Consider the following 24,844-nt stretch of genomic DNA (forward strand, 5'->3'; position numbering starts at 1 on the left):
ACCAGCTCTCATTCATCTTCAAACGTCTAGGGCAATGTCCGACTTGGAGCAGGTGCTCAGTTAAAGTTTCCTGAATGAATGAATAAGGAACAAGACGAAGAGGAGGCAGGAGGAGTAATGGGGAAAGTTTTCGAAGCGCTATGCAAAGAGGCCAGAGAGTACAAGAGCTGAACTGACAGGGAGAGCAGAGCTGAAAGCACACACCAGGGTCGTAGCCACTTTATCTGTCCTCTTTGTTACAAAACCCGAGCCATTTGTGGACTAATTTTTATATCCCCCAAGCAAAAAGGGAAAGAAAGCATATTGGGGCTTTCAACCCACAAAGAGAAATAGTACTAAAGATAACTTACTGGACCCCAAGAAGCTCTGCTTAAGGTTGAATAAACCATCTCAGTTTTCTGGAACCATCTAGCGCCCCCTGATTAACCAAGCTGGAGGTGCCTACCATCTACCACCAGACATAGCAGAAAGGACCTCAGCTGGGGTGGCGTGGCCTCTGCCCTCACTGGGAGCCAGGAAAAGCCCTGGGCCATGCTTCCTGCCTCTCCTGTCCTTGGTCTGCATCTGCTGAGCAAGTGCCACAGGCACGTTCTCTGGTATCAATTCAGAACAAAGAGACAGACAGGACTTGGAGAAACCACTGCCTCGTGGGGCACCGACTCTGCAGATCCCAAGATAAAATGTTTGTAATGCACCATGATGGAAAGGAATGGAATGGGCACGAATTTGGAGTCGGACGGCCCTGGGTTTGATCCCCAGCTCAGGATTCCTGTGATCTTCAAGCTGGGAACACCTCAATCTCCTAGCTTTAGAAAGAGAAAAAAGTATGGACCGTCAACCATTGGAGGAGTTGTAACTCAACTTCCCAGCAAAGAATCCGACATTTACTAGGAACTGCCTCCCAACTCCTCTGTCTTGTCCTCCTGACCTGATTAATCCTAACCCTTCCTGGAATGATACCTGGGACTTACGAAAAAACCTTCCAGAAGCTTGGTGACTCTTTCTCCAGGTTACGCTACTCCACAGAGAACAAGGTGGTACAATCCCCTGACTCTTAGCCACCTTAGCCTCCTAAGTGATTTGCCCGAGAGGAGAGGGTTTTCTGGCCAAGGAAGGTTGGAAATGCTGCATCCCATGGCCCTCCTGCTGAGCCGCGATGCACACAAAAGGTTCTGAGAAGCCTGCAGTAAGGAAACCCACTTCATTTTGCCCACTCAGGCTTAACGCCCAGGAATATCCTTCAGGAAAAATATTTCTTGATGCTGGCCTGGGAAATGCTGGTCTGGTGGGATGTGTGCAGGAGGCCTGTGGCAGAGGAGCAGGGGTTGAGTCTGGCTTGGCACTGACCAGCTGGGTGACCCTTGCTGGGCAGCTGCTGTCAGGCTCAAACAAGATAATAGACACAGAAGCCTTCCTGCATAAGCACGGGGGCTGTTCAGCCACTGAGCCGCCCAGGGCCAACCTCACAGCAGCCCCCACCCCGAGGTGCTCACTCTCCCCAGGCTATGAAGGGGGGAGGGGCCCCCCAGCTGCCTAGAGCCCAGAAGCTGCTGAGGCATGGGAGAATGGCGGATGGGCCCCTCCCCTCCCCACCTCAGGAATGTTGTTTGCTTACAGAAGAAGCTGGGACTTGTTTCCATTAGCAGTATTCCAACCCAAGCCTGTATTGATGCTTAGCAGATAAGAAAACCAGACCAGAGACAGGCCAGAGAGGAATTTAGCACCAGAGCCCCAGATCCCATCCCCTTCACCCTTCCCTCCTCAGAGGCCATCTGGAGGGGCTTCCCAGGACTCCTGAGTTCCCCAGGGAATGCCGAGATACAGGACCTGCACCCAAGGAACCCAGGCCATCAAAAGTGACACTAGACTTGAGTATGCAGATTTCCCCCTCCTAGTGAGGCATAGGGGGAGGGGCAGGGAGCGTGGGAGGGAGTAGCTGGAGACTGGGGGTGGAGGAGGAGGGTGCACAGCTGCTCACCCAGTATCTTATCAGCCAAGTTGAGGAATGTGGACTTTACTCTAGGGACAAGGGGAGGTGGGGGAGGGTGACATCACTGGATTTGTTTTGTTTGTTTGTTTGTTTTTGCGGGAGCTCTCACCACTGTGGCCCCTCCCGCCGTGGCCCCTCCCGTTGCGGAGCAACAGGCTCCAGACGCACAGGCCCAGGGGCCATGGCCCACAGGCCCAGCAGCTCCGAGGCATGTGGGATCTCGCGGACCAGGGCACAAACCCGTGTCCCCTGCATCGGCAGGCGGACTCTCAACCACTGCGCCACCAGGGAAGCCCTGGATTTGTATTTTAAAGAGATCACCCTCCTCGCTGCGGGGGGGGGGGGGGTTGGCAAATAAATAAATAAATAAATGAAATAAAGAGATCACCCTCCCTGACCTCAGTTTAAGAGAAGCAATGAGAGAAGTCAGCAGCTGGAAAGTACCACGGACCAGCCAGGAGGGGGCTTCCAACCTGAGAGGAGAAAGAGTTCCTTGACAAGGCTGGGGAGAAAGAGATCACATGCCACATGAGGGGGGGCAAATGGAGGCAGACTTCACCCTCTGAGCTACCACTCTGAACAGCCCAGCTCAGGGAGAACCCAGGCAAGGAGAACCCTGGCAGTCCATGCCCACTGCGGTCACTTCCTCCTAAGTGAGAAGTGACCCAGCATCCCAGGAACTCTCTGGCCAGTGGCACCAAAGTGTCTTGGGCATAGATCTCCTGCATCATGTGTCAGAGACCAAAGTGCCCAGTCTCCTCCACTAAGATACCATCCTGTCCTCAGAGCCACAAGGTACATTTTTTTTTTTTTTGCGGTCCGCGGGCCTCTCACAGTTGTGGCCTCTCCCGTTGCGGAGCACAGGCTCCGGACGCACAGGCTCAGCGGCCATGGCTCACGGGCCCAGCCGTTCCGCGGCATGTGGGATCTTCCCGGACCGGGGCACAAACCCGTGTCCCCTGCATCGGCAGGCGGACTCTCAACCACTGCGCCACCAGGGAAGCCCCACAAGGTACATTTTTAATGAATGAATCAAGCAACTAATCAGGGCAGGAAGCAGAGCTTGAAAACAGCTCTGCTATTTAAGAAATCCACCATTCAGAATGATGACCTTTCCCACCTAAAGAGAAAGATCCCTATGGCCTTTAGAGCCCAACCAATTCCCGCAACCAGTGCCTCCAACTACCTTTCCAGCCCCATCTCTCCTGTCCCCTGCCAGACACTCTCATTCAAACACGACTCCAGGACTTCCCTGGTGGCGCAGTGGTTAAGACTCCATCTGCCAATGTAGGGGACACGGGTTCGATCCCTGGTCCGGGAAGATCCCACATGCCACGGAACAACAAAGCCCGTGGGCCACAACCACTCAGCCTGCGCTCTAGAGCCCGTGAGCCACAACTACTGAGCCCGCGTGCCACAACTACTGAAGCCCGCGCGCCTAGAGCCCGTGCTCCGCAACAAGGGAAGCCACCGCAATGAGAAGCCCGCGCACCACAATGAAGAGTAGGCCCCGCTCGCCGCAACTAGAGAAAGCCCGCACGCAGCAACGAAGACCCAACATAGCCAAAAATAAATAAAGAAATAAATTTATCAAACAAACAAACAAAAAAAAATACAACTCCCCAGAAGACAGTCTTCGCTTCATCACAATTCTCCACTCATCCAGGCAGCCTTTCCTAACACCCGGTATATTATTCCTCTTTCTCCTCTCCCCAGGCCTGTTCCAGCACAGTCTGCCTTATACCAGAACCACCAGAACCTCTCTGCCTGTCCCCATCGTCCCTGGAACTCCTTCAGGTGCTGACTGAGCCCAGGGTTCAGACAGAGGGTCCTCAGTCAGTCGGTACCTGTGGACGTGAACTCGCCTATTCAGAATGCTTGGGTTTACAGCTCACGTTGTGTCTTCTGGAACCTGGCTGTCCAGCAGAATCCCCATTCCCTCCTAACCCCTCCCGTCTGGTGTCAAAGGAGAGGACAGGCACAGCAGCAATGCAGCTCTCACTGCATGGGAAGAAGCTGGGCGAGCAGCTGCCAGCAGATCTGCGGGTAAGTTGTCTGCACTGGATGTTGACTTTGCTCTTAACCGGTTCAGTATTTGTGTAGTGAGATCACACATGTGCCTCACCTACTCAGTAATGAGCTTCCTTCCACTCGGCTGCCCAGGAGAAATTGTAGAGAAGCAAGTCGTTTCAGACGTGGTGGTGGGGTCCCCCCCAAAGAGCAAGGTGCACATTATCCTCCCAGATGCACCCCCGGGTTTGACAGAATAGCTTGGCTGACTTCTCATCAGGAACTGTGCACAGACACACCACCCTGTCCTCCCACAGATCGCATCTCCTGAACCCTCAAGAGCTTCCCACACTCGCACAGGGGCGACACAAACCTTCAGATTCCTGCAGTCAAGTTATCCCTTCCCTTTGGTTCTGCTGATAGGACGGTTTTTCTTTCCCCAAGCACGCAAGCACAGTTTGCTGAAACCCAACACAGAAAAATAACCATACTGAGAAGATTTAATTATACAGCCGCAGTCTCAATGGGAAAGTGCAGCACGCTGGTTTCCTGAGTCCACATCACGATGGCTGAGAAGCCCAACTTGAGGTCAGAAAGGAAAGACAAGTTTGAAGACCCCGCAGTCCAGGGCCCACCAGGTCTTCGGCAGCTTGTTATTCTGAGTGATGTTCAAATGACACAAAAAACAAACAAAATCCCTGAATATCGTAGCCGCTACCACCAATAGCCATCCTGATCCCATTCTGCTGGGCTGAGAGCTCTAGGGCCACGATGGATCCCAGTCACCACCAGGTCCCTGATGACGGACCTGCGTAGGTGCTGAGTAATCCCTAATGAACTTCAGAAATGGGAAAGGTTCCAGTCTCCCAAAAGGTCCAAACTCCAAGGACCAAGCCCCACCGATTCTCTGCCACCCATTCTTAAAGTGCCTGAGGATAAGCCCAGTAATCCTGCATATTATTTTCCAAACCTCAGTGATTCTCTTTAGTAGACAAGGCAGTAAAGGCCCAGAATGGGCTGAGCCTTCTCTGTGGCCATTCAGGATCATATCAGCATCTTCATTCTTCTCCACCACCCTTCCAGCTAAATCTGATGTACACTAATCTCCGTTTTGTTTCTAACTGACACACGACTGGCTAGAGGTCAACAACGATCTTCCTGTATTGATCAGGCAGTCATTTAAGTCGGCCCTGAGAGGAGAGAGACCTTCCAAATGGTGATAACTTAATTCATGACCTTTATGGAAGGCGTCTTAGAAAATCAGACTCAGGAGACAGCCAAGACTGGCTGGGGGATTGCAGACCCGTCACTTTACTAACAGAACAAACTGGGCCAGGTTGACTGGGCCCCTAGGCCTCGGTTTCTCCATGCATCAACTGGAGATACTACCAGCTGCCCCCCCACTGCCCGGGTCAGCTGGGAGGACAGGAGGGCGTGGAGCTGTGCAGCCCCCAGCGGAGAGCTGACAGCCCCATCTCTGCAATGCGGTCAGAGCACGGCTCAACTCACAGGACTATTGTGGGGACCAAAATGAGCTAAGGGAGGAGCGGTGCTTGGTGGCGCCCCGGGCCCGCCGGTGCCCCTCCCGGACAGTCTTGCCTCTTCTTTCAAGGAGTTTGTGTCGCTGCTGAGCTAGCTCATAATGAGTCAGTCACAAATGCTGCCCTCACAAAGCCCACTTCGGGGGGTTTGAAGTCACATCCTGCCTAGCCTCACTCAGCATGATTTATTCCACCCCAGGAATGCAGCTCACTTCCCAGAATTTTGTGAAGAACTTTAGTTAAAGAGTTTGATCCTGCAGGGAGCTCCATTTACAGGCTCAGCTGCAGGGGTGGAGGAGACCCAGCTCAGCTCAGACCTGTGGGCAGGAACCACACAAGTCAGGGCTGAAAGACCTCACCCCACCCAGCCCCCGCAAGAAGCATCTCATCCTGGGGGTGCCAACATTTTTTTTAAACTCTCAAGTTGCGGTAGAAAAAAAATGATTTAAAAGCTTTTTATCGCGAATATGCAAATGTGTCAAACCAAAGCTTCGCAAAATGATATGTGCATACTATGCACTCGAGTCTATTTAATTCCTAAAACTACTGGTTGCCACCGGTAATCTCACAACCCACCAGTGAGTCTCAGCTGACAGCCTGAGAAACACCCATCTGACCTCAGCCTTCACTGGGTATGTGAGGCTCAGACTAGGCCAGCCACATGCCCAAGATAACACAGTGAAGTTCACAAGCAAAAGTTAAGTCCAAAGTCAAAGCAAGGCTGGGGCGGGGCGGGGCGGGGCGGGGCGGTGTCAAACCTCCGGCCTGTAAGGTGGCAGCTGTAGCAGCCCAGTCACCTGACATGGGCCGGACTGCTGGTCCCCCGCCGCTCCCATCATTTGATCCCGACACCCTCAGTAAAGCCATGGCAGGTATCCTACGGCCCCTGCCCCATTCCCTGCTCCCCACCGTCCCCCTTAAAAAAGAGGGAGACCGATGCTCAGGGAGGTGAAGTGACCTGTCTGGACCTGGGGTTTAGGAAACATCTTTTGAGGACCTGGAGCCCAGGTGGAAAATCACAAGGACAGAAAGAAAGAAGAGCCCAGTTTCTTCTGTATGCAGAGTAACAACAGATCAAATCCACTACTACCAAAACATCACCACTCAAAGCTCCAGGCAGAGCCCCACACTGAAGAGATGCCCAGAAGTGCTATATTAAAGGCTTCATACAGATGAGATGGGAGAGGAAAAGCCCACTACCCCAGGAAGGGTACTCTCCTCACATTTATATCCTTGGAACAATGTCACCTAACCCTATAATGAACAGACCCTCCTGCCTGATAATAGCCTGTGTGTGTGTGTGTCTGTGTCTGTGTATAAACAGATATGCCTCTGCACATCTGTTTATACACAGACACAGACACACACACACTCTATAAACAGGAAACCCAAAGTCCCCATTTCTCTAGATCAGTGGTTTTTAACACTTCCAGCCATCAAAGACCCCTTTGAGAATTGGCTGGAGGCTGTGAACCCTTTGTGTACCATCTTAGGGGGTCACAGGGACCCTCAAGTACAGTCCACGGACTTTTAGGAGCCCCCTGGTTACCAGCTCAAAGGCAAAGGGGCACTGGAGTGGCCTCCTTCTCCACCAAGGCAACGTGAACTGACTTCAGAGGGTTTTCTTCCTTCATCATCCTCCAGAGGGGCTGCGGTCGGGATGGCCCAATAGTGAGAGTGTGCCTGGGAAGCAGAGGACCCGGGATGGTGACAGCAGGAGGCCGTGTCCCCTGGGCTGCTCTGATCACTCTGGACGGCAGAAACAAAACATCCAAAACTGGACGGCAAACTGTCTCCCTTTCGTTTCCATCCCTTGGGCCTGTTCACCACTGAGCCAGCATGGAGCCAGCCCTGGGCACACAGGCTGGAGGGCGGGCAGAGACAAGCCCTCCAGAAAAGCCAGGCTGCACAAGCGGCATCCCAGAGCCTTCGCCCTCCCGGGAGAAAGTGACCCAAATACGAGCCACACACGGGGTGAAGATAAAACCCACTTATTTCACACTTGACACAAAAATTGAATGACAGCTCCTAGAGCATAGTGTGCTAGCGCCCGTGTCTGAAAGGTCGGCCAGTCCAGCTATCCTTGAGCAGGGAGCCTGGCCGCAGGGATGACCTCACCACATCTGTCACCAGAAACCTGGCCGCCGCTTATTTAACCACCCGCTGAGGATCATTCCTTTGCCCGGGCCACAGGCTGGTCCCAGAGGGGCCAAGGCTGAAGCTGTGTGAGAGAAACCGTGGTGGACCCTGCCTTAGGGAGCGGCCAGATGCGGCCATACCAGCCTGCCCTGGGCGAAGCCTCCCCTCCCGCACACGCAGACGTGTGCACACACACCCCACAGAGGCTGTGGGATCAGCGCAGGATGGGACACATCCGGCCAACCTGGATGTGGGCACTGGAGTCTCCATTCACTGGCTGAGGGATTCTGGGAACATAATTTTTTTTTTTAATTTATTTTTGGCTATGTTGGGTCTTCGTTGCTGCACGCGGGCTTTCTCTAGTTGCGGCGAGCAGAGGCTACTCTTCGTTGTGGTGCGTGGGCTTCTCATGCGGTGGCTTCTCTTGTTGCAGGGCACAGGCTCTAGGTGCGTGGGCTTCAGTAGTTGTGGCACGCAGGCTCAGTAGTTGTGGTTCGCGGGCTCTAGAGCGCAGGCTCTGTAGTTGTGGCGCACGGGCTTAGTTGCTCCGCGGCATGTGGGATCTTCCTGGACCAGGGCTCGAACCCATGTCCCCTGCTTTGGCAGGTGGATTCTTAACCACTGCACCACCAGGAAAGTCCTGGGAACATAATTTAAGCATTCTGCACCTCCCTTCATCTGCTCAGGAATCACAAAGCCCATAGTGCAGAACCATGCTGACACTTAGTTCTGGGTGCTTCTCACATGAGCCCTCACTACTGCACACGACAACGCAGAGGTAGGTTCTGTTAGCGTCCTGCTTTGCAGACGAGGAAACCAAAGCCCAGGGTGCAAGTAGTAGCTGCTGTTGCCTGTACCGCGGGGTCTGCGCCTACCCAGCAGGCTCTGAACATGCAGAGAGGCGCAGAGACACAGAGCAGTAGGCAAGGCTGGTAAGAAGACCTGGTGACCGGCCGTCAGCAATGGATCAGGAAGGGGACGGCCCACAACCTTCCCTGCCACCCAGCACCCAAGCGGCCGACGCAAGCCCCCTCACATCAGGCAAGTTTCACCCGCAAACTCCTTTAACCCGATTTCTCTAAGATGTGCTTGTCAGAAGGCGGAGGTTTCCCTCCCCGCCCCTCCCAGCTGTCCCCTGCGGATCCCACTGAGGAGGCAGGAATTTAACAGGCCTGTGGTTCACACTCCGGAACACAACCAGTTTGGAATGTCCAGGTCCAGGAGCACAAAGGCGGCAGGCGAAAGTCCCCCCAAGGGCCCAGAATCCTGCCCCAGCCCCCATCTTTGCTCAGGTCCTCAATGGAGTATCACATTCTTCAGATTCTTGTCTGAAAGCCAGAAGGGGACGGGGGCTTGGCTATTTCAACCTAAGGATAACTAAAGCCTGAGACGTGTCTTAAAGGGGAAGAGAGCCATCCATTTTCAGCCTCTGTCACACTGGTCTGCCCTAGGTGTGTAGACTGTGAAGATCTGCACACGGGGGTTTGCAACCCGGAAGAGCCCTCGGCCCAGTGTCCCCAGCGTGTCCGCACTTTGAGGACAACCGGGCTCCAGGGCACATGGCTGGTAAGAGGCTGGGAGGGACGTTGCCATGCTGCATCTTCAGTCTCGGCCTTGGAGGCCACTCACTGTCTGTTCCTTCCTCCCTGATGTGAGGTTTCAAGCGCCAGCCAGCAAGTGGGCAGAACCAACTCCAGGTAGGTCTGGAGGGAGGTGAGAAGCCACAGTGAGGACGGGGCCTTGGGAATTCCACCGGGCTCGGTGGCCAGTGATTAATCCCGTGATGAGGCATTTTTCATGAGCGCTCGGTGCAACACAGCCACTTCCTCTACACCCTGGCAGGCGCAGGAGATGGCTGGGGGGCAGCGGGCCCAGCTCTGGGCAGAAGGTGGGCTGGTGGGCTAGGAGGTGGCCAGGAGGCAGCTAGGAGGCAGGAGCAGTGCTGGAAGGCTGAGGGGGAACAGCTAAGATTCCCTGTAGGAGCCATGCTGAGCCCATCTCACACACCTGGCCGCCCACCCACACCTGCCGCCCACGGATGTGTGTCTCCAGTGGAGCAGGGAAGGCTGTATTTCACACCTGGCACCATAAGCCAGGGAGGCACCGGGCCGACAACCACTGCATTAAGGTTGTGTACGAAAGCGTGAAAGTCTACAAGCCCCCAGCTTCACAGACACTATCCACTTAAAGGGTTAAGTGGGATGAGAGGGCAAGAGAGGCAACGGAAGCAGATATGGAAAATCACTGGCCTGAAAATTAGAGGAGCGAGGAGAGGACCTGAGATCTCTCCCGTACTACCTGGAGTGAGGCACTTAGGTTCTTTGAGCCTCGATTTTCCCAGCTTTAAAATGGGAACATCAATACCGCCACCCTCGTGGGATTGGGAGACTTCAACTGCAGTAACCTGAGTGTGACTTCAAACTTCACAGTGATAGAAAAAGTACATGAAGATCGGTTTGTTAAAAATGGATAAAATAGATATATTTATAATAGACAGCCTGGAACTGTGCTGAAGAAACTGTATGTAAATAAAACAAATAAACAATAAAGCTAAACTTTATTGAGCACCAAAACGCTCATGGTAGTTATTTTCCCCATTCCACAGACAAGGAAACATATGCACAGGAACGATGCATGACTCCCCCAAGGTCCAAGAGCTAGCACAGGGGAGAATCCGAATTAGGACAGAGGGTCTGACTCCAAGTCCCCTGCCTGTGTACACAAGTACCAGACAGAACCATGGCACAGTGGTTAAACCTCAGACCCCAAAGAAATAAAGCCATCTACCCAAGGTCACACAGAGCTAAGTGACAGTGCTCATGCTGAACCACGTCTGTTTGGTTCACACTCCGGTATGAATATATTCACCCCTCTCTGAAGCATGTATTAAGTGCTTACCGTGGGCCACATACAGTGCAAGGGTTCCAGTGGCAAGTCCTCTAATAGGGCAGGGACACCAGCAAGTAGGGTCGAGAAGGGCTAAGACAGAAACCAGTGGGGGGCGTGGGCGCTGACAGAGCAAGGGAAGCTCTCCCTGGCAGGCAGCCACTCAACACTTCGGCCAGCAACTGGGATTTTCTAGTCCTGCAAGAGTTTTCCGCAAGCGTTTCCTCTTGCTCACGTAAAGGCAGTGTTTATGGCTCATCAGAGGGGAGAAGTCATCTCCAAGAACACTTGCTCCACAAGAATGGGCGGGGGATGCCATCACCCCTGTAAGGAAGGCAGAGCGACCTAAGAACTGTCCATCCCTGGTCCATTCTGGGGGCCTGGTTCCTGCGGCACTTTGATGTCCACGAGTGGAACTCAGGAGCAGAGAGGATGAAAGAAGACAGAAGGCAAAGGCGCTCTGTGAACCAAGGGCGGGCGGGGGGCAGGAGAGGGTATGGGGACACATTTTCTGGGGGTCCCCCATGAACCAGACAGTGCACGGAGTGACTTCCACAATTTAGCTGCCCAAAAGACACCACGAGATGGGTTTTATTAACCAGATTTTACAGGTGAGCAAACTGGGGCTCGAAGCAGTTAAAGGAACAACTGGTGAAGTAGGGAGAAGTCCTAGAGGGACCGATAGAGTGTCCCTGGGTTAGAGAGGCCTCCTCTGACACTGACACATACCCACTCCCCTCTCCCCTCTTATGGTCTGCACTCTGACCCCCAAATTCACATATTGCAGCCTTCACCCCCAGCACCTCAGAATGTGATTGTATTTGGAGAGAGGGTCTTTAAAGAGGTCTTTAGGTGAAAATGAGACCATGAGGGTGGGCCCTAATCCAATCTGACTGGTGTCCTAGTAAAAGGAGGGGGTTTGGACACAGGGACACAGCAGGGCTGTGTGCAAAGAGGGAAGACTGAGTGAAGAGGCTGCAAGAGGGAGGCCATCTGCAAGCCAAGGAGGGAGACCTCAGCAGAAACCAGCCCTGCAGACACTGCGATCTTGGACTTCCAGCCTCCAGAACTGTGAGAAATAAATTTCTGTTGTTTAAGAAGCCCGGTCTTTGGTGCTCTGTGCACGCCTTCACCCGACCATCATTCTCTACAGTATGCCCACCACCCTGACCTGCCACGGTGAGCCTGTTTGGCTGGCTGCTGGCTGCTTCTCCCCACTGGAATGTCAACCGCAGACTTCGGTTACCTTTATTCAGTCATGTATCCCCAGCACTGAAACAGACTCCAGCACACAGCCAGCATTTGATACATATTTAATGAATAAATAAACTGAGTGAAAATGGGATTTAAACCCAGCTGCCACTTCTAGAGTCACCCACTCCCTTCCCCACGCCCCGCTGCCTCCTTCTGCTTTATCTAATTCTCTATTCCTGCCCCACCTCTCCTCCTCCAATATAAAAGCTGGTAAATAATTTTAAATAGTATAAATTCAAAGATAATCTCTAGTCTATAATCACCGCCAAACAGTAGTGTAAATAAGGTGACAGGAGATTTAAAAAAGATACACACTGGGGCTTCCCTGGTGGCGCAGTGGTTGAGAGTCCGCCTGCTGATGCAGGGGACACGGGTTCGTGCCCCGGTCCGGGAAGATCCCACATGCTGCGGAGCGGCTGGGACCGTAAGCCATGGCCGCTGAGCACGCGCGTCCAGAGCCTGTGCTCCGCAACAGGAGAGGCCACGACAGCGAGAGGCCCACTTACCATCAAAAAAAAAAAAAAAAGATACACACTGGACCTCACCTTGACCACCAGGGAACATTATAATCTACTAAGTGCTGAAATCCCCAGCTAATGGTTTATTCTCATTATTAATTTAAAGTCAATATGTAAAAAATAAGGTTAGGTGAGGTTTAGGGTTTGTTTTTGGTTTTCTGAGTGTGTATTTGATGGAGGGGGGAGCGCACTGAGGACGACAGAGCTCTCCTACTCAAACCTCAACTCTGCGGACCTGGTACTGATCCAAACCGCCGCTGCAGCCTGGAGAGGGGACCCGAGGAGGTCGGCAAAACCTGAAACAGACAGCACCACGGAGGTGTCCCAGTGACCACGTCCCGCCCTGGTCCTCTCATCCCTTCTCACTCCCTCGGGGTGTGGGCACGGGGATGGGGCTGGCTTCTCTCCTGCGCTCTAGGAAGACTGCAGCATTCAGGCCAGGCTCCCTTGAGCCAGAAGCTGGGGCTGGGGGACAGGGGCAGTGGGCAGCTGGAAAGAGGGAAGAAGCCTTGGCAAGGAAGCCATTAATCTGGAATGAAAGAAAACACCAGAGCAAAGACACTGTAGCCCAGTTTCTAGGCCCTTGACCACCTGCCTTCTCCCCTCACACCCAGCCCTGCCCCGCGCCCCAAAACTCCTTTACTGTTGTAAAGGTCTGTCTGCTTAAAAGCAGCCACTAAGATTCTGCAACTTCCTCTTTACAACAAAACTACACTGTTGCAACTTGTTGCCACAGTTGGTTCCTTCCCCAGAGGCAGGAGCCACAGCACAGCCCAAGTGGCCTGCCTGGCTTTGGACGGTTCTCAGATGTCCCCACCCTTGGCCGCCTCCCACCGTGGTCACCAAGGGGCCTCCCTCAGGAGGGCCAGAACCCCCACCACCACCATTGACATGGTCCCTCGGAGCCGCTGTCCCTCACTACCGCCCACCACCACCCCACCCCGAGCGTTTTCTGGTCCAGACCTGCATGAACCAACCACTCGGGGAGGGAGGGCATAAAGATCTTCCTCCAATGAGCCCAGAAAGATCTCCCAGGTCCACGTTCCTGCGCTTTCTCACCACTGATGACAGAGTGGTTTTACCTGTTCTCCATCAACTCTACCAGGGCATCTAAGCTGCCACTTTCTCCAGGGCTCACCACCAGCACAACCAACGACACCCAAGTGAAGTGATTCTTCCCTGGGTATAGACTGTGAGCCCCCTGAGGGCAGGATTTGGGATGTCTCATTCATCTACATCCTAACCACCCAACAGTTTCTGTATTTGCTGCATGAATGAATTTCCAAAAGACTCAATAAAACCCATGGAACTTTCTGGCAAAGTCAATAATGGTTCTTTCCCACCGTGGACCATAACATAGCCATTAAAATAATAACTGTGGAGACTGCTGCAACATAGGAAACTTTATATTACAGCACTGAGTAGTCACAACACACGACGGTATCTAATTTAATATTTAATTTTGTAAAATATGCAAGTATATGGACAGGAAACCCAGAAAAATGCAAACAGTGGATGGAGTGAGGGGCAAATTTGCTTCTTGCCAGGTTTGTTATTATATCGTTTGTGCTATAAACAAACCTCCCCTCCCCGCTTTTCTTTAACTTTAAAAAGGGAAACTAGGGGCTTCCCTGGTGGCGCAGTGGTTAAGAATCCGCCTGCCAATGCAGGGGACACGAGTTCAAGCCCTGGTCTGGGAAGATCCCACATGCTGCAGAGCAACTAAGCCCGTGCACCACGACTACTGAGCCTGCGCTCTGGAGCCCGCGTGCCACAACTACTGAAGCCCACATGCCACAACTACTGAAGCCTGTGCTGCTAGAGCCCATGCTCCACAAGAGAAGCCACAGCAATGAGAAGCCTGCGCATTGCAACGAAGAGTAGCCCCGCTCGCCGCAACTAGAGAAAGCCCGCACACAACAACGAAGACCCAACGCAGCCAAAAATAAATAAAATAAAATAAAAAATAAATTAATTAAAAAAAGAAAAAGGGAACCTATTCTAGGAACAATTGTCTCTCTCAACACTCCATGAAAAATGTCAACCCAAATCCTTCAGCTGGGAACAGTGTCCTTGCTGACCACATAACCAGAGGGCACAGGCAGAATTCCCAGCAGCCACCCAGAGGTTAAGGGCCTGGGAGTGCAATCCCGGACCGCCACATTTCCCAGGAAATGGCACAGGGAAGCAGACCTTAATGGGCCATTTGGGCTGCTCAAGGGGCTTTGAGATGGGGCCGGGGCCTGGAGCCACTAAGGAGAAGAAATCTTTTACTAGCCCAGGGTGACTCAGAGGGCCTTGGCCACCTGCATCACCCTTACAAAGCTCCACCGAAGTCTGAGTGAATGAACAAGGTCCCAGCCCGGTTCCCTGGACGTGCTGTGCCACATCCCTACCTTGCAATCAGCTCCAGAAGCTACCTCCTCCAGGAAGCCTTCTCAGATCCCCCTGGGCCCCCAGCACTCTGGTGGGACACCAACAGCTCCTGGAAACAAGGGCCCCTGATTCCTTCCCCTCCTTATTCCCAGCACCCAGGCAAGCACCCAGCATACACTGTAAAGCTCTGAGGAGTGGTTACTGAATGATGATAGACAGATGGACAAATGAAGCAGGAAGGAATGCAAGTCTGCAAGTGGGCTGATGTCAAGAAGAGCCCACTATGGAGATGGTGGCGGGCCCTCCGGCTGGCTGGCTCCCAGTGAGGACCAGCCAGGGCCCCACCAACAGCAGGCAGGCATGGCAGCCGGGATTTACGCTGCCCTCCCTTAGGACAAAACACACACACACTTGAAAAATGGTCGGTTGAGGTTAAAGGTGAAGTCAGTAGCCAAGGCAACACTATCGAACTGGCAACCTCGCTCCAAACAGCTAACTGCACTAGGGGTGAGGTGCCCCATCCTGCCCCGGCCCAAAGCCCTACTCTTTTCATTAATTCTTGGCCACTGGCGAGGAAGGAGGACTCAGGGACCAGTCCAACCCCTCACTGCCAAGTGAGCACAGGCAAGCCCAGGAGGGAAGGGCATCTGTAAGGACACACAGGGGTCAGAGCGCCTGAGTCTGAATCCCTGCTCAGTCTCATCTGTAAAATGGGGATTAACTTCCTACCTCCTGGGAGTGAATTAAATGAGAGAATTCATGTAAAAGCACTAGCACAGCACCTGGCACCTAGCAAGTGGTCAATAAAATTTAACTCTTATTGTTATTACTATTACAGGCAGGGCTGGGACTTCAACCTAGATATCCTGATTACCAGGCCAGCGTCCCTCCACCAGAGCCTCTTCCTTCCTTCCTTGCCCACCTTCCTCATCTTCCCTCCTCCTCCCAGATGATCCTAGCCTCCAGGAAGCTGGCTCAAGATGCCCAGAAATCCCTGCTCACTCAGGGTGGCACGGGCTGCCTCACGTCCCAAGTCTCCGTCCCAGTGTCCCAACTCCCTAATAAAGGGTAAGGCTCCTGAGGCCAGGGATGGGCTCTCTGCCCTCGTCCCCACTGAAGCCCCAGCAGGCCCAGCACAGGGCAGGCCACACAGCAGGAGCCCAAGGCATCTTTGACGACTGACTTGGCCAAGAAATTTGGGATCAATACCCAACAGTTGGCTCTTCAATATTAAAAAACAGACAAAAACTTTAAAATAGCTCCCTGCCACCAACTTTCTTATCCCAGAGACTTCCAGACAAGTACCGAGCATCCGCCTTTTATGAAATGGAGAGATCACTAAATGGCAATCTAGACCTTTGGCTGCCTGGCCTCCCGCGTCCCCGGGCTTACGGGCACAGGTACCAGTAAGACCTGAACTCCACTCGTGCAACAAGGACAAGAGGTCAAGTCCATGCCCGGCGCTGGCGAGAAACTGGGGATGGAGAGATGAAAGAAGACCCCACCTCTGACCTCTCAGTTCAGTGGGGTCTAAAACCTTCTCCCCCATCCCAGCCCAGTTAGATTAAGTCACCCAAATGGTTCCAAATGCCTCATCTTTATGTTTATCAGACAGGAAGCTGCCTTCTCCAGCCCTGTGACTAAATGCAAAACACAGGAAACACAGGCTTTTGAACATAGACAACTCAAAAAAAAGGTGCCCTGGCAGCTTTATAATCGCTTTTTTTAAATGCTTAAACTGACTCCGATCAGTCACCAGTTGAACTGTACGGTCTGGGGAGACCTGCAAAGGCTGCAGGCCTGGAAAACCTCAGCCTCCAAGCCCAGGGGGACTTTCGCAGGTTCCTCAGTCATCTCACCGCACCATGTTATCGAGGGACGGGCTTGTTGCGCAAATTCAAAATCTTTAAAACCTGAACATACATCTCCAAACACCGAAGGACAGAGGATGTTGGTGACGACCTGCAAAAGGGAGGAAGAGGAGGAGGAAAAGAACTGGCCCACTTGGCGTATGTTTATATGTAAATTACAACAAGCCTACAAAAGCGACATCTCCATGTGGTCGATGAGGAAACTGAGGCTCCAGCCTAGCAGTGGGAGGAAAGGCAAGGGTCTGGTCCTAGCTCCACCAGATCCCAAAGCCCTGGTTTGGTTCCCTCTACGTGGGTTTTGTATCAAAGATACAACACAGCGATCACCCAAGACGTTAAGTGACGTCTAAAATTACTAGAAACCGGGACTGGCTGAAGGACCGTGGAAAGCTGGTGTGGCTCTCTGAGTGGCCCACCCGCTCGCTGCCTGGCGCTGCCCCATGTGAAATATTGATTTTTGAGCTGCAGGAACTTCCAGGCCAAGTGGAACTGTCCAACTGGAAGAAGTTCAGAGAAACCCGAAACACTTCCCACCCCATTTCTTAACCCTTGGGCCCCTCCCCCCCACCCCCCAAAAGAAAAAGATTAAGGGTGTGGAAAAACAGACTCTTGAGGGAAGATTAAAGGAGCTAAGTTCGTGTTGCTGGGCTAAACAGTGCATAAAGTTGAGGAAAGGCATGATAACAGCTCAAAACCACTTTTAAGCGAGGCCACATGATTTTAAGAGAAAGGCACTGGGGTTAAGGGAAACCAGGGCCCAGAGCTTTCTTCTACCAACTCACAGAATGAGCTTGGGCGACTCACTCCTCTAACTGCGGGGGGAGGCGGCAAAAATTACACTATCCCTAAGACCCCTTCCAGCTCAGACATTCTATAATCCTAAGCAAATTCAGTAGGGAGGACTGTCCTGTCGCTGTTGATTTTCCTTTTAAGCGGCGCATCATTCAGGATTAGAGTTAAATGAAAGGAAAAGAAAACCTGAGACGGAAGTTCCCAAAATAACGTCCATGGAGGTGAGAGAGGGACTCCCCTGGAGGACCCCTGGTCCTCTGGGCAACACGGTAAGGACCATAAGGACCAAGGGCCTCTGAGAGGCCCCAAGGAAGTGACCTGCAGGCGGGGGGAAGGTCAGTTGCACCTTCGACTTCCCTGCAGGCCACAGCCCAACCTGCCCAGGCAGGAAGCCATACCCTTCAGTGGCAACTTCCAGAAGGCCCTGCAAGGTTCCCTCCAGCCACAGCAGGAGGCTTCCCCACCCAGGCTAGAGACGAAGACAGCCGCTGAAGACACCGCTGCTGCGAGAACCCGAGAGTCAGGCTGCGGAGAGACTCCCTACACCGCCTCGCCCTCAGCCAAAGGTCGGCCAGGAGCCTTCTCTGGGCCCACCTGCCCAGGCCCGGGTGTGCTGTGTCCCATCCTGGGTGCTGAATCACCTCAGGCTGGAGAAACCAGTCGGCAGAATGGGGGCCTCAGAAAGTCCAACAGCAGCCTGCCTGCCTCAGTTACTTTTTAAAGAGACCCGCATCAGACTCAAGGGGGCAGCTCCCCAAATATCTGGTGCCCTCAAAGCCTGAGGGGCAGGTGCGGGCAGAGGGGGCAGATACAGGTTGGCATCCAGACTTCAAACGGCCCGCCCACGGGGTGACAGGCCCAGTTCAGACGCAGGCTCATTTTGGGTACTCCTGTGTGACTCACGCCATCTTTCCAGAAGGCCTACAGGCTGCCTGGGAGGGACACAGCCCTGCCCGAGACCCTGAAGGGGTCTTCCACCGGCTGAAAGCACCAGCTCGGTGGTGAGCAGAGCCTACGTCTTCTCCGGGGCCCACATCATGCAAGACTAAGGCAACCCTCCTTGAGAGGGGGATAGGGGCCCTCCAATTCAAAACACCCCGTTGAACACATCTTCTCAAGAATTTGGGCTTTTCCAATGTTATTAATACATAAAAACCACAGGCCAGACGTGTGAGGGACAACCGGAGATGGGGTGGGTTGCAATGACCCCACGTTTCCAAGTGAGGAGGACCCAAGAGAATAAAGGTCTGGTCTTCTGGTCAGGGTGGTCTCCCCAGGCAAGGACAAGAGGACCGTTTGGAGCCAGGGGGATTGTGGGAAAGCTGGCAAAGAGGCATCCTGAAATACTTTCCAGACACATCTTGCAGGCTTCCTTTTCTCTTACTGCAGAGAAAAAGCAATCATCTACCATTTTCCAGAACACGAGGGAGTGGATCAGAGTAGACATTTGTCTAAAGGGGTTACTCTGGTGATAATATGACATCATGGAGAAGAAAACAGGCCCGAAAATGTTCCAACCACAGAGCAATTCAGCCCATTTTTAAGACCCTTCCTCCCTCCCTGCATACAATAGGCACTCAGTGTGCAATCTGGGATCCTGAGCAAAATGCATTTTAAAGTGGAGACCTCTAAGACTGGCCAGCCAACCACTTATTTGTATAGATAATAAAACTAAGAAAATTTTGAATTTTTGACTATTTAAGGGCAACGCATGTGAAAAGGCATTTAGTGAAAAAAGTAATGCTCACCCCGGACTCCGGCTTCCTGGGCCCTATCTAGAGACAACCACTATTACCCGGGTTTCTGTAGCTTTCCGTGCATAGAGCCCAGGCGACATACCCTGTTTCACCCAAAAGGCAGCAACACGTATCCTACTTTGCTTCTAGTTTTATCCACTTACAATGTATCTTGAAGAGTATGGCCTATCGGTACCTATAGGTCAGCCTCATTTTTTCAAGGGCTGCAAGGATTCCCACTGTACAGCTGTGCCATGATTTATTTGACCCTCTTAATGGACAGTTAGCTTGTTTCCTGTCTTTTTCTATGACGATGCTGCAAAGAATGTCCTCGGACATTTCCTTTTGCACGTTTGAGTTTATCTGCCGGGTGAGTTCCTAGAAATCAGTCAGAAAGACAATGCTTTGACAGATATTGCCAAACTACCTCCTCAAAAGAGAGTTGTTACAACTTAGACTCCCACCAACAGGGCATGAGAGTGCCTAAGAAACTGGGGCATCTTGGAGAAATTAAAATTAATCTTGGAGAAATTAAAGTGCATGTTTCAGGTATAATTGGTGGACACATAAACTGGTATGATGCCTTTACGGAGCGATACGGCACCTCCTACCAAAATCAAATGTTCCCCCAACCGGAGCCAGAGCCAGAAGCCAGGTCTCCAGGCACTAAGTCCAGTGCTCTTTGCATGTCACCCCCTGGGTCTCTCCTAGATCACGGAAACCGTGTTTGAGAACTAAAATCGCAGTGAGTTTGTGTACCTTCTGCCTGGGCCAGGGCCCTGCAACAAGGCTAGTGAGCACAAGCTCATCACCAAGAGCATCCAAAAGCATCAGCAGATGGGACCCGGAAGCACCTGTGTTTTCACCATTCGGGCTTTGTGGTCAATGAGCACTGCACACACACAAGCACACCATTTTTAGAAGTACAAACAGCACTGCGCTAAAAGCCGGGAAATCCATCTACCCCGCCTCCCGTTTCCTCACCTGACACCCCAGGAGTTAAGTTAAAAACGTACATAGTCACTATATATCAGGCCCTTTATATACTTTATTTCTTTTAGTTCTTACATCTAACCCTGCAGGATAAGCACCATGATTCCCATATTACAGATGAGGACACTGAGGTTCAGGGAGGTGACATGACTTGCCTATAGTCATATAAGTGGCAGCGTCGGGAGCTGAGCTCTGCCTAGTGCCAAAGCTCACGACCCCACTCTTCCCAGCTCTCAAGAACGGGATTCCATAAGTCACAGGCTCACTGCTTCCCAGGGGGCATCCGGGGTTCCACACCATTGTCACCAGAGGGCTTAAGCCCAGGGGCTCAGCACACCAAGGGTTAAAGCCGAGAGGCAGTGACTCTCTGAGGCTGCACAAAGGGAAAAGGCACTTCCTGCCCCTGCGGGCAGAGATGCTGTATTATGCTCAGCAAATTAGGACGTTTGTTTAATTAAGAAGACACACAGATTTTGTTATTCTAAATATTTTTGGAACATGATGCTTGGGAGGAAGCTGTCAAGGCACGGATGTTTTTTTTTCTTTTTTCCCTTTGCCTTGGGTTTCTCTTTCTCCCCCTCCAAGAGAAGGGTAGGGCCAGGCTCACAGGAAAACAACAGCCAAGCCCTCCTCTCCTTTTGAAATAAAGATGTCAAGCTGGTAAGGCTGTCTTAAGTACTTTATGGAAGGATTAGCTGGAAGAGGAAGTGAAGAAAGCACAGCTAGCCTGGCTTCTAGCAATACCCTCCACCAGGCAACACAACAATGCAGCATTTTTGAGTGTGCTTTTCTCCCTTTAAAAAGCCCTAACAGATCCTTGTTTTGTTTTTTTCTGGAGCAAAAACGGGCAAGAGGCAGGCTGTGATTAACATGCGTCCTTCATCCTGTAAGAGGGAAGTTGTCCCATCTCCAACCCCTTAGGTTAAAAAGTTTAAAAATAAAAAATAGGGCTTCCCTGGTGGCGCAGTGGTTGGGGGTCTGCCTGCCGATGCAGGGGAAACGGGTTTGTGCCCCGGTCCGGGAGGGTCCCACATACCGCGGAGCGGCTGGGCCCGTGAGCCATGGTCGCTGAGCCTGCGCGTCCGGAGCCTGTGCTCCACAGCGGGAGAGGCCACAACGGTGAGAGGCCCGCGTACCGCAAAAAAAAAATAAAAATAAAAATAATAAAAAAATAAAAACCAGAAAGCCCTGCCCCTCTCTTTCCTCTACCCTCATATGCCCTTCAGACTAGGAGCCCCACAGAATGCACCTCTTGGGCTGCCCTTCCCCAAACAGAGCCTGCCAATCCCAGCACCTGGATCTGCCCACGGGCACTGCCGGGACTTGCTGAATGTGAAGAGTAGAGCTTTTCAGTGTCACCCTGCAGCCATCTGGGGGCACAGCGGCTCTCAAATTACATGGAGCAATCTCTGGATGTTTTTAATTACCCCTCAATTATCCACTAAATGAGTCCTCACTTTCCCGACACTGAATGCTTGCCTCGGTTTGCCAAACCTGCAATGTCCTCCTTCCTGGGGGCGGCTTCCCTCCTCATCCCAGACAGTAGTGGCCCCCTCTCAGAATTCCTCGAGTCCTTTGTCTGCGGCCTGCTTGGGACACTCATCACAGGCTGCTTTTGTATTTCAGTCACTGGGCCACTATTTCCCCCGAGGACTGTCAACTGCCCCTGGGCAGAGGCCTCTGGGTTCCCCCGCGGACAGGCTGGCTCCCTTCTCCCAATCCCCATGACTCACAGCACCCTTCTGGGGTCTCTGTCATCTTTGCCTCACATTAGAGTCATCTGCAGATTTGTTTCAGCTCTCCCTTAGATGCCCCAGGGCAGGGGCCAGGTCTTGCTCAACCTCACCCCCCTACCACCTGGCAGAATCCCTGGCACAGAGAAGCCAGTTAAATATTTGCTCAGTTACACATCTGTGTACCCTCCCCCCACCCCTAGCAGCCTTGTACGTAGATTGACTAATATTAATCAAGTGACTGACTAAATAGGCCTTAAGGCAGCCTCCCTCCCTACCAAAAAGGGAATAAAGCACCCGGTGAGGTTACAGGCTCAGATAGTCAGAAATGGCCACAGTGTTGCAGGAAGGCGCTAAGGCTCTTCCCCTTCGACAGTTACTCAACAGTTACTTTGCGATCCTGTTAAACCCAGGAAAGGGTGCACTGAACCGAGAAACGACTGGGCCTCTCAAGTGCCCAGCGGAGAGAACCGCCGGTCCCCAGGACCTGGGACTTCCCGGGAACCTTCTCCCCACACCGGTTGGGTGGGGCCGCAGACAGCAGCCCCGACGCTCGCCCTGCCCCCGCCTCAAGACAGCCGGCAACCTGGTCCAGGAGGGGACCTGGCGTGTTTGAGACACCGGGGTTCTCGGGAGGCATGCGATGGGGGGGATGCAGTCCCGCCCTAGGCGTGGCCCGAGGATAGCATGGGGTGAGGACCCTGCACAGGGACAAATGGGGCGGGGTGGGGGTGGGAGGTAAGTAGAAAACCCCGGATCTGGCCCAAACGGGAACGATGCAATAGCCCAGGCCGGATCCTAGAGGAGCAGGGCCCAGCTCTCCCCGCCCCCCGCCCTGCTGGGGCGGCCCGCAGGTGCGCTGGAATCAGGTGCGCGCCGGGCCCGCGGACCTTGGTGCGGGCCTTCCTCTCCCGGGGAGCAGAAGTCAAAAGTCAACGGATGAGGATCTGTGGAGGAGGAGGGGAGTCTTTCCTGCCTCGAGCCGCGGTCTCCGCCGGGTACCCCTTCCCATGCACCCACCCGCACCTCTCCCGGTTCCCCTCCTCCGCCCAGCCGATCGCAGCCGGCCGAATGAGGAAGTCTGGAGCGGAGGGGTGAAACAGCAGAGCGCAATGTCTGCAGCAGGATTGTCCGATTCTGACTCAGGAGGACGCCCTGACAGTTGCCAAACGGTCCCCGCCTACCCGTTACCTCCGTTTCGAAAACGCCCGGCAACTTCCAAAGGAGCCCCCGCCCCGAGCCTCCCACCTCACCCTCACCCGTGCGGCTGGGTCCAAGGGACAGAGGCTCCCCAGAAGGGGTTAAAAAGTTTGCCCAACTTGGGCACTGGGCGAGGCGAGGGCGGGGCGCCTGCCCCGACAGCAGGGGGAGGTCGAGGCTCCCGGGTGCCCGGCTGGCGGAGTGCGCCAGCGGGAGGGGGCGGGTGGAACGGAGGGTTTCCGGGGAGCGCTCGGCCCCGAAGCCTTCCTCTGCTCCACGAGGCCTCGCTTCCAACGGCGCCTTCCCGGAGCGTCCGCGCAGAGGTCCCGGAGACCCTCCCGGAGCGAAGGATGCGGTGCCCCGGACCGGCCCCGCAGCTTTCGCGCCCGCCCGCGCCGGTCGCCGGCTGCGCGGAGGCCAAGAACCACACGTCGGCCCGCTTGCCCCAGACGCCGCGCGTCCCGTAGCCGCCCGCCTGCTTGGGGCGGGACCCGTCGGTGGGGCTCGCTCACCTGAACCTGGATCTGCCCCGGGGAACAAGCGCTGCTTCTCCCGAGAGGTCTTTCTCGAGCGCTCGGGCGACTACGGAATGGGACGAGCGCCTGAGGCGGGAGCTGCAGCAGGTCAGCCTCGCTCAGCCTTCGGTACCCTGCTCAGGAACCGCGGTGATATGCGCGCCTCACCGCACCCTGCTCTGCTCCTCGCCTCCTTCCCGCCCCGCCCTCTCCGCGCGGGCCCATTCCGAGCGGGGCGCCGGCTGAGGGGCGGAGCCTGGCGGGACGAATCCGCCTCCCGAGTTGTCTCACCCACTCCAGCCCGCTTCTGGTCATGATGGACAGACATATTGACCTGTGGGAAGGCAGCGGGCGGAGCCTATGGGGCCAGAGGGGAGGGAATTCATTCTCCCCATTCGCCCCCACCTCCACCCTCTCCACCTTCCCCCACGCTTCCTAGGCGGGAGCCCCGCCCCCTAGGGCGGGCCCAACAAACAACCAGGTTCCAGGAGGAGGATTGACACAGAGAGAGTCCAATCAGGAGGATTAGACTCTCAGAGGCCTCCCGGCCGGGATTTTGGCGCATTGCCTGACCCAGGGCGAGGCCAGGCTGGAGCAGACTGGGGAAGTCCGGGTTTCTGACACCCCGCCCCGCGAGCTGTTTTCCCTGACCCATGTCATTCTACCAGAACAGACATTAAGTACCATATATGGGAAAAGTGCTATTTTACAATTAAGAAGGCCTGTGGGGGCGGACCTGGACTCAGCCCCGGATCCGTTTTGTGCGCCCTAAGTTCGATTTCTGACCCGCTCTTTGGAGTGGGCATGCTGCCGTCTTTCGGCCTCCAGACCTTTGCACGAACGGGTTCCCTGAGCCTGGAGTGCCCTTCCGAGCCTCTCTTTACCTCCACGTGGTTAACTCGCACACTTCCTTTCGGGTATTTGTTGCAAAATGTTTTTTGGGGGTTTTTTAGGTAGGCAAAGCGCATTTTTTTCCCCTGGTTACTGCCCACAACAAGAGGATTAATTTTGTTTTTTTAAGATTTTTTTACATTTTTAATCCATCTGGAATTCATTTTAATTCTGGAGTGGGAAAGAAATCGAATATAATTTTTGTAATAGCCAGCTATCCACACACCACCATCACCTACCGAACTCATATATTCTTGGATCTGTTTCTGAGTTGTATCCAGTGACCTTTCTGTGTGTTCCTGTGCCAGTTCCACAATACTTTAAGGATGGTAGCTTTATAATACATTTTATATCTAAGAGGGCAAATTTCTCATTACTCTTTCCTTTTGGAATGTTCTT

At 53.5% G+C, this 24,844-nt stretch overlaps 1 protein-coding gene across 1 annotated transcript in view; it reads right to left on the reverse strand.

Annotated features, from left to right (window-relative positions):
- Positions 1 to 23,749, reverse strand: part of MYH9 (myosin heavy chain 9) — a 93,211-nt gene extending 69,462 nt beyond the window's left edge. The window contains exon 1 of the mRNA XM_022599874.3: positions 23,552 to 23,749. The gene's annotated coding sequence lies outside the window, so the exon portion shown is untranslated. The remainder of the gene's footprint in view (positions 1 to 23,551) is intronic.
- Between the last annotated feature and the right edge of the window lie 1,095 nt (positions 23,750 to 24,844).

The sequence above is a fragment of the Delphinapterus leucas genome, chromosome 11 (genome assembly GCF_059928025.1).
Source record: "Delphinapterus leucas isolate spDelLeu-1000000601 "Yukka" chromosome 11, BTC_Dleu_Yukka2, whole genome shotgun sequence".
NCBI lineage: Eukaryota > Metazoa > Chordata > Mammalia > Artiodactyla > Monodontidae > Delphinapterus > Delphinapterus leucas.